This window comes from Balaenoptera borealis (assembly GCF_965194805.1).
Source record: "Balaenoptera borealis genome assembly, chromosome: 11".
Classification (NCBI taxonomy): Eukaryota; Metazoa; Chordata; class Mammalia; order Artiodactyla; family Balaenopteridae; genus Balaenoptera; species Balaenoptera borealis.
The window spans coordinates 62,153,643-62,172,101 of NC_138868.1; the positions used below are offsets into that span (position 1 = coordinate 62,153,643).

An 18,459-nucleotide genomic window follows, 5' to 3' on the forward strand; every position below is an offset into this window, starting at 1 on the left:
ATTGGGACTTTACAAAATAGATACTGTATATCTGAGAAAACTAAGACATAAAAGATTATTCTAGAGAGTGAATAGCGGCTAACACTTGTAAAAAACAACAACAACAAAAGAAAACAAAAAACCCTGCAAAAGCGTAGGGTTTTGTTTTGTCTTTTGAACACTTGCTATGTCCTGGGAACCATGGTAGTCAACAATCTTGGAGAAATAAGACACAACCTAGCCCTTAAGGAGCTCTTAGCCCAGTGGAGAGAATACACAAAAATAATAATGTGTAAGAACATTGTTCAGGTTCTATGACAGAATATGTTATGAAGCAGGTCACAAATCAGCACCAGGCAAACCATGTGTGACCCACAATCATGTCTTCTTTGACTCTGTGATGTTTTCAGAAATATGAATCAAGGGTTAACAGTTAAAACTTGAGAAATTTCACATCAAAATCCACAGTTGTGGCTACCCAAAAAGTGAAAAGTCTAATGACACTGAGTTCTGATTGCTGTTTGTGCACCATCAACTTGAGCCCAGTAGCTGCTACCTCTAAGGGTGGTGTGCACATATTATTTGTATATAAGGACTCATGTTTCTTTAACAATTTACAGGAGAGTTACCTACAGACATTTTCTACCAGGAGCACATTTGCTGTAATATTTCACCTTGGTAACACTGTTCATGTGACCCTAGATAAAGTCACCCACTGACATTTAAGGCGGCATACATAAAAATTATCAAGGCAGTATTGACAGGAAGAGAAAAGACTGAGGTACGTAAGTGTGTGTGGGGGGGTGCAGATGGAGAGCAATGATGGGAAGACAGAGAGAATGGTGATAAAATTATACTATTTGACCTCCCTCCCTCCATCTCTCCCTATGCATACACTCCTCATGACTTCTCCAGAGAGCATGTCCTTCCCCCTGTGGTTCACAGCTTAGATTAAGAACAAAGGCAAGAGGGAAGAGATATGGGAACATATGTATATGTATAGCTGATTCACTTTGTTATAAAGCAGAAACTAACACACCATTGTAAAGCAATTGCACTCCAATAAAGATGCTACAAAAAAAAAAAGAACAAAGGCAACTGCAAGTACTTGAGACAGCTCCCACCCCAGACTGCGCAGGGCACTGCAGGACTGCCTCAATGGGGGGTTAAGTGAATCAACTCTACCTTACTTTCCTGAATCAAGACAGGGTACAAAGCATAGTGACCTCCTGCCAGAGGCAGATATGAAGGCGAGTGGCAAATCCTCAAGACAGAGTAAATGAACCTTTCATGTAAATGAACACATCAATGCATGCCCTGACATGTTCATCTCTCATCCTCAAGCCTACGGTGAGGAGGCAATGTTTACATGCCTATGGGACATTTGTATTTCAATATATCTGGACTGAGTTAATTTAAACCACACTGATAAATGTCTTTAAAGATGGTCTATATTATCTATGGAGAGAATATTTGCTGTGAAGCATGTCTAAGTGGCCTTCAAAGTCAATACAAACTAAAATGAGGCTCTATATGCAAAAAAGGCAAGCACTGTTGGGGCTTCCCTGGTGGTACAGTGGTTAAGAATCCACCTGCCAATGCAGGGGACACGGGTTCAAGCCCTGGTCCGGGAAGATCCCACATGCCACGGAACAACTAAGCCCGTGCGCCACAACTACTGAGCCTGCGCTCAAGAGCCCACAAGCCACTACTGAGTCCACGTGCCACAGCTACTAAAGCCTTCGTGCCTAGAGCCCACTCTCCGCTACAAGAGAAGCCACAGCAATGAGAAGCCCACACACCACAACAAAGAATAGCCCCCACTCACCGCAACTAGAGAAAGCCCACATGCAGCAACGAAGACCCAACACAGCCAAAAAGAAAAACAAATAAATTAATTAATTAAAAAAAAAAAAAAAGGCAAGCACTGTCAATTAAAAGCTCACTATATGGTCCCAAAGGCACACCCTCAGCTCTTCCCTTTCTAATCTTTGAATTATCTACCTTGTCAGAAATTTCATGGAAAGGAGACAGACGGGGCCAGTGTGGGAATTAAAAGAAGGGAATGATTATTTCTAAGATACCTATGCTGTGCCTGGCTCTATTAAATGTATCAACACATTTACTAATTTAATCTCCCACCATTAAATGTGAGCCACATGAGGGGAATATTTTATCTCTTTATTCACTCACCCCTGTACTTGCAGAACAATTCCTGCACATAGGACATGCTTGTTTTGGCTATCATATATTAGTCCTCAGCACCAATCCTTAAACCCCTACCCCAATGCTCTCCAGTATATCACAGGGGCTAGAACCCTGAGAACCCTATTCCCAGAATCTCTTGTTAGCAGGATTACAGTCAATATTGTTTCAATCAGAGTAACTTTCATGAGTTTGGGGATGTGGCAGGATGGCACAGAAGTTTGTGGTGCTATGGCTTCTTACAGTTTCCTCAGATTCCACAGTTCACTGTTGGTCTCCAGTTTCAGGGCTGCAAAAAAATCTATGGCTCAGGCAATGGCTTCCTGAAATATCCCAGTTTGGGTGTATCTGCCCTTACCCCTGACTATCACTCCTTCAGCCCTTCCAACAATTTCTAATCACATTAATACACTAAATTACAACTCTTTTTTCCTTAAAATACATAAGGTGCTGTCTGTTTTCCTGACCAACTTAATGTTCCATAAAAATTAAACAATTGAGTGAAAAAACAACCAACTCAATGGGCAGTAGTATCCCTACGTGCAGTTGTAGAATTGAAGCTACTAGAGATGAAATAACTTAAGATTACACAGCAACTATTAAATGTCAGAGCTGAGAGCTGAGCCCTAGACTATCTGATGCCAAAGTCCTTTTGCTTTTTCCATTCAGACGCTGCCCTCAATAGGTATAACATACCATGTTGCTGCCAAAATCTTATTTCAGAGGTTAAGAGCTGCTGTTTTCACTGCTCCTACTGCTAGTGCACTACTGTGGCTAGAAAGCTCGCTATAAATTGGAAGGGTACATTAATTCCCAAGGCAAGCTGTCTATCAAATATATATGAGACCCAGTAGGATACCCTGTTAAAAGTGTACATTGTATCTGCCCTATCAGTGCAGATACCATGTGTGTGTGTGGCACACAGAAGAAGCTTGTAAAGTATTAACTGAGTGAATAAATGAATGAAAGTTCACTGGTTTTGCTTAGCCACAAGTTCCTTTGCAGATTGTATGCTCTGGTGTCGCTTGGGTCATAAACCACTTGTGGGCTAGTAATTCCATTAACCTTAATGCCTGGATCCCTCCCACTGTTCAGCACAGGAACAATACCTCCTAGGCTGTTGATTTTCCTTGAGAAACCTCCGTTGTCAAGAGCACTGTAATTCTGAGGCAGATAGAGATAAGAATCTATCCCTACTTTCCAACTGAAACATCCAAATGAAAGACTGAGGCACTGCAAACTATTAACCTACTTCTGTTGTAATGTAATAGAAAACTGCATTGCATTTAGAACCAAACAGATCTGGGTTCTCATACTGACTCTTGTCACTTACTAGACCTGAAATCTTGGGCAAGATGTTTCTGTGACCTCAATATTCTCATTTACATAATAGCAGTAGTGATATCCTAGAGCTACTGGAAGGAAGATCTATTACAGACAGAAAGCACCTAGCACAGCATCTGGCCCATGATAATGATTCAGTGGGTGAATACAGTATTGCCATCATCAATGCTGAGGAAGGGTCTGTTGATACACAGGCAGTCATCCTGCAGGCTGGTCCATGTTAGTCCACAAGGCTCTCCAGTCCCAAACTGGCAGCAGTGACGTGAAGGAACACTTAAAAACATGTTTTTCACATTTACAACTGTACTACCTAGAAAGGTTATATAATTGCAAAGAACTGAGTGTCTGTATATTATAACTTTTGTAGGTTTCATGGTGTCTGGTGACTTTGGGTGGGGGAGAGTGGGAACGGCTGGCACAGAGTGGGTGGAGCAGAATCGTCACACCTCACTTTCCCTTAAAATGAGATCCAAGATTAGACTTGCTAGAAGATTCTGGGGGTGGACAGGTAGAATTGGGTGCCTTTTGCATGCCTAGAGGTAGTAGTTAAAACTGTAGGAATGAATGAGGTCATGGATAGTTTGGGATTAAATGAGGGAAGACCAAACCACACTTGATCTCAGAAAACTCACAGTACCAGTCTCTAGCCTGGTGCTTGGCACACAGCAGATTCTCAGTGAATATCTGTTGAATTAGTAAATAAATATCAGATTGGAAAGTATATCAATCTTCCTTGAAATGCCTGTGTCCCTCACTTCTTGTATGATCTAGACTCAACTTACCTTTGAAAAGCTAACTGAGAATGTGTACTTCCTGAATATTCCGAGTCTCTCAGTTTGAAAAAGGTCTTCTGAAAGCCCATCAATCAGCACTGATAGTATTTCTTACTTTACCGAGACCTGGCAGGCACCATGAGTTTTCCCATCCTACTTACATAGTCTAAGCTCCAACTAGACTTTGAGGACAGAAAACATTTTTTTTTTTTTTTTTAACATAACTGGAAATTCCTCCGTGTCCAGCAGGGTGTTTGGCCACCAAGCTCTCAATAAATAGGGACTTAGTGCTTGATCAATCAACTAGTTTTTAAAGTATTGTCAGAGAAGGAAGAAATAAATGGATTTCTTTGGAACTTTAGAAGTGATGAAAAATAAAATGTGTGCACATAAATGATGTTCAGCTTGGAGGATAAAAGACTTAAAAGGAACCAGAAAGAGGGCGCTGAGCTACTGGTAAAAGTAGAACTGGCGTGCGAGGGAGAATCTTGCATGGAAGAGGCCGGCAGAGTTAGTTCTAAAAGAGAAGAGATGGGCTCCTCTTCATTCCCCAACTGTTCCTGGGTTACCTTCTTATGTCAAGTACTATGCTCGGCAATCCAGATACAACAATAAATAAGGCACAGTATCAGGTCTTCCGGACTTTATGGTGCAGGAATAAAACAAGGATACAGCTACAACATAACACACAGCTTGGAGCAAAGGAGGGTACCAAAAGGGGTACACTTGTTAAAGATTAGAATAGCTCTTGGGTGCTCTGTCAATGCCAAGGATGACCTGAGGGATGTGACAGATATCATGATTTGGGAGTTAAGTAAGCTTGAAGAAAGAGAGATAAGACAGAATTTCAAGACTGAAGAGTTTACCATTTTCTTTTATCTTTTTTAATGCATGTGTTGTTTAAAACTACAATAATAAAAACTCAAACCACCTTGTGTCCTAGACAAAAGAAACCCAGACCTGGCGTGCCTTTGTTCAACCATTAGGTAACTTGCCTAGAAGAAAATGAATACTCTCTATTGCCCTTTTGGCAATTCTCTGGATATTTTTTAGAGAATGAAGAGTGCATTGCCGTAGAAACATGGGTTGGAGTTCTCTTACAGCTGTGTAGATCTTAGGAGTGAAAAAGACAAGGATGGAGCATACACAGGGGTGCATGTGTTGGGAGACAAGTCAAGTACAACCACATTCCACTGGGATTTTTCTCAGGCTTCTGCCAGCTTGACCCACCACCTCCCCCATGATTTTTATAAACATTTATGTGTCATATTCTCTGCTTCATGCTTTCACTAGCACTGCCTTTTAGATCATTGCTAGACCTATGTCATTATCAAAAAGTTCTTTATAGAGAACTGAAATCTCTTGCTTTTAATTCTCCCCCACCCCATGAGACCTACTTCTGCCCTCTGCAGTTATATAAGTTTATAGTCTCTCATCTCTTCAAAAGGCTCTCTTGTTTGAATAATGTTATCAGTGTATTTGCTGTTTTAATTTGTGAACCTAAGCATCCCTGGTTTCTTTAAGTAATCTTTATCAGGTAAGGTTTCCAGACTTATGTTCTCCAAGTGGTTACCTCTAGGAACAACTTAATTATAACTATCTAAAAAGTGACCCCTGTACACAGCACAAAACTCTACCATGGGCTGAGAAGAACCGATACCCAAGGGAGGATCATGACTTTCCCAAAGTCACACTGGTGGTTAAGTGGAATGGGCACAATTCAAAGCCAGGGCTTCAGCCTTCTATGCCTGTTCCCATCCAATCTATAAATATCAATGAAGAATAAAGCCCCTTTCATTCCCTCTCCGACTGGATCTTAACACAATAATCTCATTCCAGCCCCATTTGCCTTTCTTTCAATAATCTTCTTCCAAATCCAGACATACACCGGAACTGACCAGGGCAACCTGGGATGTATGGTCACCCTTGTATAATTCCGTAGGCACAGTTGCCTTTTAATAATTAAAGCTGCATGTATTTATAGGAATAAATCAAGAGAATAAAATATAAACAAAACAAATAAAGGAGACTTATTTTAAGAAAAGATTTCTTAAAATAAGCTTTTGTCTTTTTTCTACATTAAAGATTAGATAACCTTTTCTCAGTGCATCCAATGAATTTTCAAGTGCATTTTTCACTCATTTGCCCTTTGAAACGGAATTATTGCCATTTAAAGGTGATATGCATTGGGCTTCCCTGGTGGCGCAGTGGTTGAGAATCTGCCTGTTAATGCAGGGGACACGGGTTCGAGCCCTGGTCTGGGAAGATCCCACATGCCACGGAGCAGCTGGGCCCGTGAGCCACAACTACTGAGCCTGCGCGTCTGGAGCCTGTGCCCCGCAACGGGAGGGGCCGCGATAGTGAAAGGCCCGCGCACCGCGATGAAGAGCGGTCCCCGCACCGCGATGAAGAGTGGCCCCCGCTTACCGCAACTAGAGGAAGCCCTCGCACGAACCGAAGACCCAACACAGCCAAAAATAATAAATAAATAAATAAATAAATAAAGTAGCTATAAAGTTTAAAAAAAAACAAAAAACAATACAGATTATTAAAAAAAAATATTAAAAAAAAAAAAAGGTGATATGCAAACTCTGTCATACCTCCTATTACAGCTATCTAAGTATATGACATTCAGGCTGACGTACATTGCTGGAGGATGGTGGACATGGAGCTGGTATAATGTTAATACATTCTCTAATTCACTTGTAAACAGTATTCTGTTTTCATTTCTGTCAGTCCTGAGATTTGGACTGAATTTTACTTTCCTAGTCCCCAGGACACAAAGGGGCATATCTAAGCGATCTTTACAAATACTTATCCCGAATATGAAGTTGACCACATGGCAGTTGGTCCAAAACTGCAACCAACTTGTCCAAAATTTGTAGGGTCTATGCTGGAGAAATTAGTGCTACTTTCTCCAGAAGTAGCTAACTTCCTTCTAGTTGGTTCAGGGTCTGCTAAGCATGTGCAGAAATTAAAGAAAGAGGAGGAAGCATGGTCCCTGCCTCCCACTCACTTTACAATCTCCTAAGGAAATGAAGTAAAAAAACAGAATGATGAAGCTCAAGCTGAAGTCCATTGAAGAAGGAATTTAAATGGACAGCTCTGGTCACGTCTGGCATCACAGACGTGGTGGGCATTGAAGCAAGGTAGAATTTTCATAGAAAGAGTGGATGGAGGGCCTTCTGACTCATGCATAGAAACACCCAATTATTGCTTTTACTTTTTTCAGATCCTGTGCTAGGTTCTGAACACAAAGAAAGAAAAATAAAACACTCCACTGAAGGTTCTATAACTGAATACTCAATACTTACTATTGGACACCATAATGGTTTTGGAATACATATTCCTTATTTGTAATTTAGTATCAGAAAGTGTATCTATACCACAGAAGGAAACAAATCCCTTTGGGCTCTCTTACATGCACATATTCATGAAATCCTAAGTTCGTGTTGATGAAGAAATTTCATTAAAAAAACTAGCAAATTCCACCTGGTCTGTGAAACAGGTTCTCTAGGGGATATCATGCATGTTTTTACAAATTAAACTCATTGGCTTGCTCCTGGGTAGATAACTAATTATCTAAGAATTCTGAGGGACAAATGGATTCCTTTCTATTGTTAACACATATATTCCCAGAAATTTATGAGAAAAAAATCAGCACTATAAGCAAATTAATATTTCTAATAATAGTATACTACCAAGGAGTGATTTGATTAAAATCTTAATACAATAAAAAGGAAGCAGATTTCCATTTGTCTTGGCTGCTTCAGTATAATGTGGATCAAAGGCAAGAGTGTTGACTAGATCACCTGCCAAAGCCCCCTTCAGTCTTTCTATTCCATACTTTTTAGAGGTGTAATTTCTATTGATATAAAATAAGCCCCTGCAAAGGACCAAAAGAGCGTTCATAAGGTTGAAACATGAAAGTTTTGTAGATTTACATGCAAAAATTAGGTTTCGATAACCATAATTTAATTAATTTTTTTTAAATAGAAGGAAATGTTTTTCTTCATATTTTATCTCTATGACAACCAAATAGGTTTGGAACAATGCTATCTTATACTAATTAAGAACATGGCCTCACAACTTGGCCTTCTATGAATATTAAATGCAAATGTGTGAATTATCTAGTTTCAATTAGGTGGCTGCATTCCTGGCTTTCAGTTATGAGCAAACACTGTTTTGTATATAGAACATGAATTGAGATTTGTTTTTTAGGAATTGGATAAAACTAGGGGAAATGAAAGGGAGTCCAGTGCTTGAATCACACACCCTGATGTAGAACTTGGAGGTCTGTACCCACTCATTTACCTTTTCATCCTTCTATCTGACATTATTGAGTGCCTCCTATGAGCCAGTCAATAGGAGGACAAAGAAAAATCTGTCCTTGCTAATGAGCTCCCTCTGGTGATGGCGACCCACGTAAACAGATAATTATGAAACATCCCCAGAACATATGGGATATAACGAGGAGATGGAACCCACTGGTGGGTGGGTGGGGTGGGAGGGACGTCTTCTGGGAAGATACAGACAAACAAACTAATGCTTATTTGTTTATTTATTATTTTATTTATTGTTTATCTATATCCCTACTCATTTTCCCTCTCTTGTATTATTTTGATGGAAATCATTTCATCTGTGAATACGTCAATGTGTATCTCTAAAAGATAAGGACCTATATTTAACATTACCACAATACCATTATCACATCTAAAATATTACCAATAACATCACCAAATAAGTATCCAGTTGGTATTCAAATTTCCAATTGTCTCATAAATGTCATGAATTTTTTTTTTTAAAGTTTGTTTGAATCTGGACCCGATAGGTTCATTGATTACAATTAGTTGATTTGCCTTTTAAGTGCTTCCCCTATGTTTCTTTTCTCCTTGTTACTTATTTGTTGAAGAAGTCTGAATTTTAAAGAATGAGTGGGGGATAAGATAAAGGAGAAGGGAGTAGGGAAAGAAGTTTAGAAAAATGGGTTGCCAGGAACAAAAAATACTGCAAAGGCATTGAGGTCTTCCTTGCTTTCCTTAAAAATACAAATTCTGTGATCATTTTTATTTCAGAAACATTGCTCAGTATAAACTATCTCCTTACAATGCCCTTCTCCGTGTAGCTAGTAAATTCCTACATCACCTTCAGGGTTAACTACAGAAATTATCCCCCAACTTCTCAATCTTACATTGTCTCCACCCTGCCTAAAAGGATGTATTGTCTGGTGTCTATCAATTAACCATGTTAGATGCCAGGCATGCAAGGATAAATGAAATCAAATCCCTGCCCTCAAGAAACTCACTGGGGGGTATTTTTGGCAAGAAAGGAGGTGATGCCATACTCTGGCCCATAAATGTACATTTCCCCATATAATTTAGTCATAGCAAGTATACACTCGTTGTGTAAGGCATAATCTGGAAAGCAGTTAGAAAAAGTTAGATTTGCTATAAAATCATTAATAAATAGTCTTGCTCTTTCAGTTTCCATTTAAAGATAGAAAGTATGACTTTGTCAACAGGCTAAATGCTTAGAATGTGTGCTTTATTGCTTTTTCTAATGTTCCTATGTTATGCAAAGGTTGTAAGAAGACTAATACTGGAAGATTAGATAATCAAATTATAATGAGTTCAGCTAGTTCCCTATGGCTCACATTTCCACTTTTTATATCGCTGTTGAAGCAACTGAAGCAAGCAATATAAAAATGTGTTACCCAATCATATTTTTAAATGATGCTCTTGATGATGGAAGGCCCAAGAATACTTTTTCATTCACTTAAGGGCTGTCAATATTTCCCTGGGTTTGCAAATTTTGGCCTTTACAAGTAAAAAACAAAATGCATCTTCATATTCACCATGCCAGCAGCTAATACAGAGCCTTGCATATAATGGACAAGAGTGGATAACACGTGGGCTTTCCTGCCACTTTCTAGCTGTGTGATCAAGCCTTATATTCTCCTCTCTTCTCATAGTGCTGTTATGAGAGGTAAAGGAGATAATGTGTGCAAAGTGGCAATAAACACATGGGAGATTTAGTTATTATTTGTTAAATAAATGAATGAAAAAAAAGTTCATATTCTGCCCTGTCCTTCATTCCTGTCCTATCCAAATTCCTGGCCAATCTTTTCCAGACAATCTCAAATAATATCTCCTTTATCACTCTTTAAAAAATTACACAGGGCTGTCTCAAACATTTTAGCTCTTAATTATACATTGTTTCTGCATCTGAATGTTATTCTCCTCCATTGTAGCCACAAGTTTTTAAAAAATAAGATGGGTCTTATACAGAAGTGATGTCACAATATTTAACAACTGGCTGTGCTAGGCGTTAACTCTTTAGTTAATCTTTAGTTAACCAATTAGCTCTGTGAAAGACCTGGGAAAGCAACTGGAGTTGGGGGTGGTATAAAGCAGTTGGGAAGGGGGAGGGCAAAGGAAACCTGTGAAAGGAAACCTCAAAACGAAACAAAGAAGAGTTTATCTGGTTTGTGCTATAGGAAGTAAAGTTGTGTCACGGGATAATGGCACCTTTTAATTCTGGGATGACATATGTGCTTTTAAATCAACATTAGCCATCACCCTTCCACTATTTTTTGCTTCTATCTTCTATCTCTGCACTGAAGAGCTGTCTAATTTGAAGAAGAAACCAGTGCCCTGGGGAGCATTTCCTACATGATCACTGCTGCCTTCTCTCACTCAAGCATGTTTTCTGAGGAAGTCTCTGGTTCCCCACTGACACAGCTGGGCTGTGACCACTGCCATGCTTGGTTTCATGTTTTCTGAACAGATTTGTTGCACCAGAAGCAAATGGCAAGAGAAAATATACTTTGCTTCCATTTGTTGCCATTATTGAGTGTTCTCTGGAAAGAAGCTAGACGAATGCGTTATCTAGGACCACACTCATTAGGTAGGTAGGCTGACAGCATTTAATGACCTTCATGAGTAAAAAAAGAATGTTTTATGATTGCATTTAGATGCCAGAAAATTGTGAACAGTATGAGCACACTTCCTACAGAAAGTAATAGTCTTGTCACTTCTTCTATGCTGCAAAACTGGAAAAACAATCCAAAACACAGCTAATTAAATGTGGAGTCAAGAGTTTTAATAGAAACTGTTACCAAGCCCACCCAGCACAATTTTCTCCAGGAAGTATTTTACTTCTTCAATGGAAAGAAACAGTGAGTACTGCCTAAGGCTGAAGAACTAAAGAACAGATAAATTATATAAACTGTGAATCACACAGACACCAAAGTTTAATCTAATTTTGCTATAGAGCATTGATATTTGGCTAACAAATATTTTATTCTAGTCTATCTCATTCTCAAATGTGACATATACTACACAATTAGCAAGTAAGCACATCTATTCAAAGGTACCCTCATTTGTCTTATACCTTTTTTGTTTTTGTTTTTGTTTTTCTTTGTCTTATACTATTTTTTAGCATCAGAAATTTCATGACATCACAATCTAAATAAATTTGAGGCATTGAGTGAATCATTAAACTTCTTGAATAGGTTTCACAGAAGCAAAAAAGGAGAAAAAAAGGATGACAATGGTATTGTCTAGCTCTAAAATTCTATAATTTTGAACCAGGGGACAGAAATTTTAAGGTTCATATTGAATTGGCTCCACATCTGTACTCACATTGTAAAAAACTAAAGACACGACTGCTTTAGCTTAAAACCCAACTGCTATCATCCAATAGCAGGTTTTGGTGAAACATACATTAGGTTTTCTGTTAATGATACCACTAGTCAGATGGCTTCTGGCTGGTAACTTCTGCCAATAGTGCCAATGTGAAGATAAACAGATGGTTAAACAATTACCTGGTTAGTTTTTGTGACTGCAAAAAGCTTTTTTTCTCTGCCTCAAAGCCTTTCCCTCTTTCTTATCTTTTGGCAAACTCCTACTCATCGTGGGGTGAGTCACTATTTAAAGGCAGGCACCATCGTACACTTGGCCTTCTTTCCATTCTGTTATGTACTAATTCTAGTGGACATTTGTACACTGTGTGTTGTACATATAGCAAGCTGAAGACCACAGCATCCATTCCATCACCACCACCACCCTTTCCTTTTTTTTTTTTTTTTGGCCACTCTGCGAGGCTCACAGGATCTTAGCTCCGCAACCAGGGATTGAACCCGGGCTCCCGCGGTGAAAGCGCCGAGTCCTAACCACTGGACTGCCATAGAATTCCCCACTGTCTCTTCCTAACAGCAACAGCTGCCAGACTTTGTTTAGGGGCTCATAAGGTTATGGGGAGGCTGTCTGTGTCCTGTCTAAGCTTCAGAATGGGCTGGTGATTTGGCTTTATGTTCAAGGGTAGTAAGCCAGTCCATTTAAAAGTGAATTTTAAGGACCATTCTCAGGATTGCTTTCTGGCTGGATATGACTAAGAAAATAAGTTGTCCAGGAGCCATTGACAATCATTCTGTGACCATGAGGGCAGTTGGGGCCCTCAGTATTTTTTTTTTTTTTTTTTTTATTTAAAGACACTTTATTTTTTTTTTTAAATCATCTCTCAACATTTCAACTCTTGGTAGAAATCAAATGCAAAACATCTGCTTTTTTAAATTAGCGTGTATTTATCTCGGTCACAGCAACCTCATACAATAAGATACACAACGAGGAGGAGCATGGTCATAGCATTTCCTATTCCAGTCCACGAACACAGTATTTCCGTGATGATACACACACTGGCCTTTCTCTTCCAGGACAAGTTAGTTATTCCTACTTTTGTCTGCTGTGTAAGTTACGTGGCATCACGGTTGGTTAAAAGAGTTAGTGTAGTGCTAGAGCAGTCTGGAAATGGAAAACTAGAAAACTCAGGACTGGGACAGGCATGGACACTTCTGAAACGTGAAAAGGAAGAACATCAGAGATGAATGCCCAGTTCGGATACAGCTAATACCAAAACAGGCAGCACGCCAAAACCAAAAGAAACAGATTTCTTGACAACCCGGTGTGCCACAGGATCAGACCTCTGAAGCTGGCTTCACTGCTGTACTTTTAAGTTACAATCACCAATACATTTCCTTTATTGATCAAGCCAGTTCCTTGCAATAGAAAGCAATCTCACCTGCCCCTGTTATGGCACAGCGGGGATCACTCTGTGTTAGAACTGTGGGCTCACATGTCCATTTCTCTTGGATTACAAACGCGTTGAGTTCAAGGATTATGAGTGTTCATTTTTTTAACCTCAGCACCTAGCAGAACATCTGGCACTAGTCTATGCTTAATAAATGATTAATAATAGACAAATAAACAAGCAAACAAGCATATAAAGTAAGCTAATCGGAATTATTCCAGCCAGAAAATATCTCTTTCCCAAGTATTTTATATTAAAAAAAATTTTGACAGGAGTCCTCCTCCCGAGTTAGATATCCACAACATATCCATAACCATTTCCTATTCTAATTCAATTCTCTAAAAATGTTTCTTCTCCTTTTTCCTCCTAATTACATAAATAATGCAAGCTCATTATAAAAGTTCAAATGATACATAAAACATGAAAAAGAAAGTAAAAGTCGATGGGACTACCACCACCCAAGGCATACACTATTAAAAGTTTTCAATTCAGAGGTTAAATGGTAAATTTTGTTTTGTCCTGTTTCTGCTTGTCAAGTGTGGCACACACCTTAGTCATCACAGAGTCATCAGTTTAACCGCTGTATTTTCAGACTGGGGGAACGTTTGATATAGGCACACTATGTGCTAAGTTTTAACTGTGCCAGATGCTTTCATGTGGATGAGGGAATAGCTATCTACTGGGACATGAGTTATCGCATTTATGCTTTCCCAACAGCCTTGAGACAGGAATTACTTTACTTGCTTTATAGCTAAGGAAAGCAAGGTTGCAAGATTTGGTAGTAGAAAATATGTCCCAAGATGCATTCTACCTTTTCATCTAGAAAACTACTTTATGAAGGTAAGAGTAACAGAAACAAAAACAAAACAAAACAAACAAACAAAAAAATCACTCTGGTAACTGCATAATAGCTTTCATTGCATTAAGAACAGAACAAAACAAAACAAAACAAAAGCCCTCAAGATTCTTAATAATTACAGGGATTTTGCTACCTGGAACTCCTGGACTGCTAGTTCTCCTTAGGTGGGTCTTTTTCTCCAATACAACAGAAGATGGAAAGAAGCCATCTTCTGGGAGAATGAGACGCTGGGCAGAAGAAAGGGCTGTAATAATGATAGAAGGCCACACAAAGCCATTGATCGTCACCTCTGCTTTTCATACCAGCCTGTAGGGCAGGGTTCCACAGAGTTCCTTCAGGCAGCCTTCATCAGCCCCCAGCACCAAGGGTTACAACAGCAATTTAAAACTAGATATAAGAAAAGGGCACCTGAAATTACCATTGGACTCTCTGAGCAACTACATTTTCAAATGTCATAAAGGACAAATGGCAGAGTTCTAATCCAGTTGACCCTAAAGTCACCTTCCAAAGTCAGTCTATGCCTCTGAACTAGAAAAGAGACCAGTATCTAGCCTTGATGGATCACGTTGCTGTCAATTCCAAAATGGAACTTTAAAAGCTTTTAGTCTGAGATCTTCATAGCTTTGACCACTTTCTTGTTCAAGTGATTTCTTTTGGTTTAATGGGGAAAAGGTCAAAAGCAAAAACAAACAAAAGCCCCACAAAACCAACCCACTGGAATTTTAGCTTCATTACTCTGAAGTACAGGTAAGCATTCCTCACTGCAGAGTACGGCTGTGCCTAACATTTTGGGGGCCCAAGGTAAGAACACAAATAGAGAGGCCCCCAGACCTGGGCCAGCCCCTCTTCTCTTCCATAGTTCCTTTCTGCACCGCAAAAGGCCTTTCATGCAGATGTGTGGATATTCCAACTCCCAAGTCCAAGCTATGATCAACAAAGTCCCATTCCCTGGCCTCACCCCTAATCCCATGCAAATAGCAACCCCTTGGATTTCCTCACACCCCGGGGTGGGCACACAGTACAACCCTTGGAAGTGGGCTCAGGATTGTCTGGGGAAGAAATTCTGGGATCCTGTTTACCCTAAATGTGGTCTAGAAAGCAAGCTCCAAATGGGCCCATCCTCTTGGCCCAGAGACTCCTCTAAAGCCAGAGGGATGTTGCCCAGGTGAAAGGACAATACTAATTCAGGGTAACTTTTAGATCTTATCTTGAATTTGGTAGATTTATGACCTTTCAAAATTTCATGCTTTTTAATACTAAATTTTATACTTTGGTGAGAATTGTAAAGATGACTCAGGAAAAAGTGATCTTGATTGGCGCAGACCAAAAATGAGAGCAATGAAAGTCTCCTACTTCATTTTTTTATACCCCCTAGACTCTGATAGAGGTTAAATATGTGGGGAGAAGAATCAAGGCAACTATAGGGCCAAGATTCCAAAATGGAGCCATGAAGAGCTGGGCAAATCCTACTGAATCATTCCACCATGGTGGTTACAGTATAGATTCTAGAATCAGACAGGTTTGAGTTCAGATTCTAGCACTGCCATATGCCAATTTAAATTAGTAGTATTTAAATAAACTTTTCTCTAATCTCGTTTCCTAATTTGATAATGGGAAGCAAAATAGCACCTACCGGGTAGGGTTGTAATGAGGAGTAAATGAGAAAATGACGGTAAAACATACAGTACAGTGCCTGGGGCGTAATAAATGATATTTATAATTAGGTACTTTAATGCAATGTCAGGGCTGGAATTATGGCCTATTCATTGTTTAGCAAATAACTTAGAAGGCTATGAAATATTATTTGGTATCAGTTTATCTCCATGCTCCCCATTTGACATCAAGTTTATTCTTTAAATAATTATGTAAAGACATTAGATGCCATTCTAAGAATTAGTGAAATGTGAACTGAGAGGTAATAATTCTGTGTTTACTAGGTTTCCAAAATAAAAACAAAAACAAAATCACCTGACAGAAGTGTATCTTGCTAACAAGAAAATTTTTTATAATCTTCCTATTTAATGTGCGTATTTCTTTCAAAACCAACATCAAAATGAGTTAATATATTTTACAAAATTCAACTTCTAACCATAATGACTACCTTTTACTGGGTCCCCTTTGTGCCAATCAGTGCACCATTGGTTACACATACATACATCATCTATCTGGTGTAATCTTCCTAACTTCCCCTCCCCAATTTTACAGATAAGGAGAGTGAGGTGGGGATCATGGTGACACAAAGCCCCTGCCCTTTCCATTTGCTAACTGCTGAAGCCAGGTCTTAGGACAGCTCCTGTAAACCTCGCCCCCTTCTACCCCCCCAACCTCTCTCAAAGAAAATCATATGTGTCATGTAGGTAAAATGTTCATGCCTCTTTGGCTTATAACCCTTTTTTAAGAGACATGCTTTTTGGTATGTACGTGTTCTCTCGTCACAGTTCGTATTTGTCTTTCTGTAAATTTAATTGAGAATAACTCATGCTAAATTTTCTTTTGTTGCTGTTGAAAGGGCTTATTCCTGGTGGGTGGAGAAGATGGAAGATGGAAAAACCACCACCAAATGAGAAGAAACTCAGTTTATGGAAATTAGTGCATTGGCTTATTTCTCCATAAAACCACACCGAATCAAGACCCAGGTACTGCTGCAAAATAAACCAGGGGCTCTGGCAGGAGATTTTTTTAAATGTAGTACAGTAAAATTCAACGTACAATACATCGCAAAGGTACTTTACAACTGTATTGTTCTTGGCATTAAGATATATTAACACTTTGAGGAACCTTCAGCTGTGTGTCCTGAGCTTTACAAGCATCACGTGCTGACCAGACCATCAAACGCAGATGTTGGTTTATACCTGCAATGGTTTGCTGAATTTCCTAGCTTAATCACTACTGCTGTAGCCCGGAGGCTTTGAGCTGAACGTAGGACAAAAAGACATTTTACAGACCCCTTGTGGGGCAGCCAGTTTGTAGATCAGAAACCAAGTCTCAGGTTACACACCCCTAAGTGCCAACCATAATACATCACTCCTCTGCTCTTTAAGCAGAACTTATTCAGAGAAATGGAAAATATGGAAAAGCTATTTATGGACAAAAGAAGAATGCCTGGAAAATGTGTTCCTGAAAAAAAAGATACATTCCATATTCCAAATTTGCCAAGTTTTGGTGCAATCAGAAAGTGTACTAGGAAAGAAGAAACAACTTTATTAGAAGTATAGTGGTACTGATGACCACAATATTTATCAGGAAAAAGCAAAGAGCAAGCTGGTGGGAGGAAAAAGATGCATATTTTTTTTCAAGGAGATGCTAAAATGAGTTGCTTTCCTTGAGGATAAAGAGGATGTTCTTGTCAGGTCTACAGATCCCACATCTAAAGAGAAAGTGCAATTATGCATAAAGTAAACGCTTTGGACAGACAGTTATGGGTTCAGAAGACAGTAGCTCCTTGCCAGTGAAATCAAGCAAATGTCAACAAGCCAGACACACTTGAAGCATTCAGAAAAATGTCTTGCTATTCCTTTCCATACATAATATGCCATATGACACCACAGTTAAATCTGCTACTGCAAAAAAAAAAAAAAAAAAAAAGTACGTCAAGCTGTTGGTTTCCATGAGATTTGGACAGAGGCAAACAACACGGCAGAAAGGAGTCCAGGAAGGTACAGCTTTCGCTTCTTTCCTTCTGAGGAGGAAATGACTTCCTACAGCTAGCTGATCAGGAGTTAGCGCTCACTCTGCTTGGAGCCAGGACCTGGAGCATACCCAGATGTGGACCAAAACACGGCTCCAGGTAATTATTAACAGGAATAGGAAACTAGAGAAAACAGTCCCAAGTTACGCAAATACAACTGCCATGCTTTCTGCATTTGTCTGTCCTGTGGGTGGGATGTACAGCTCTTTCCATAACGATCCAGTCTTTTCTTTCGCTCCTTCTCCCACACCACCAACAGGCATGCCAAATGCAAATCTGCTCACATTCTGATCCCATTCCGGCAAAACGCAGGGACTACCACCATACCGAGTCTCACAATAATCTCCACAATGACAATTATTCAGAGTCCCTCAGTTCTGTTCACACAAAAGATTGCAGTTTGAATCTTGCCTTGCATAGGTTCAGCTCTGTCGGAGCTGGTTACCAAGCAAACAGTCTGTTTTAGAATTTACCGATTGCTGGGGAGGGTAAGCTGGGGGGTGGGGATGGACAAACCGCCCTGT

General features: G+C 39.5%; 1 protein-coding gene and 1 long non-coding RNA gene across 23 annotated transcripts in view; one reads left to right on the forward strand and one right to left on the reverse strand.

Moving 5' to 3' along the window:
- Positions 1-18,459, reverse strand: part of DLG2 (discs large MAGUK scaffold protein 2) — a 2,068,078-nt gene that overhangs the window by 180,233 nt on the left and 1,869,386 nt on the right. The gene's annotated exons all lie outside the window — the stretch shown is intronic.
- LOC309606401 lies at positions 1,082-12,813 on the forward strand. The gene is made up of 2 exons (XR_014231810.1): positions 1,082-6,477; positions 6,879-12,813. It is a non-coding gene; the product is annotated as an uncharacterized lncRNA (long non-coding RNA).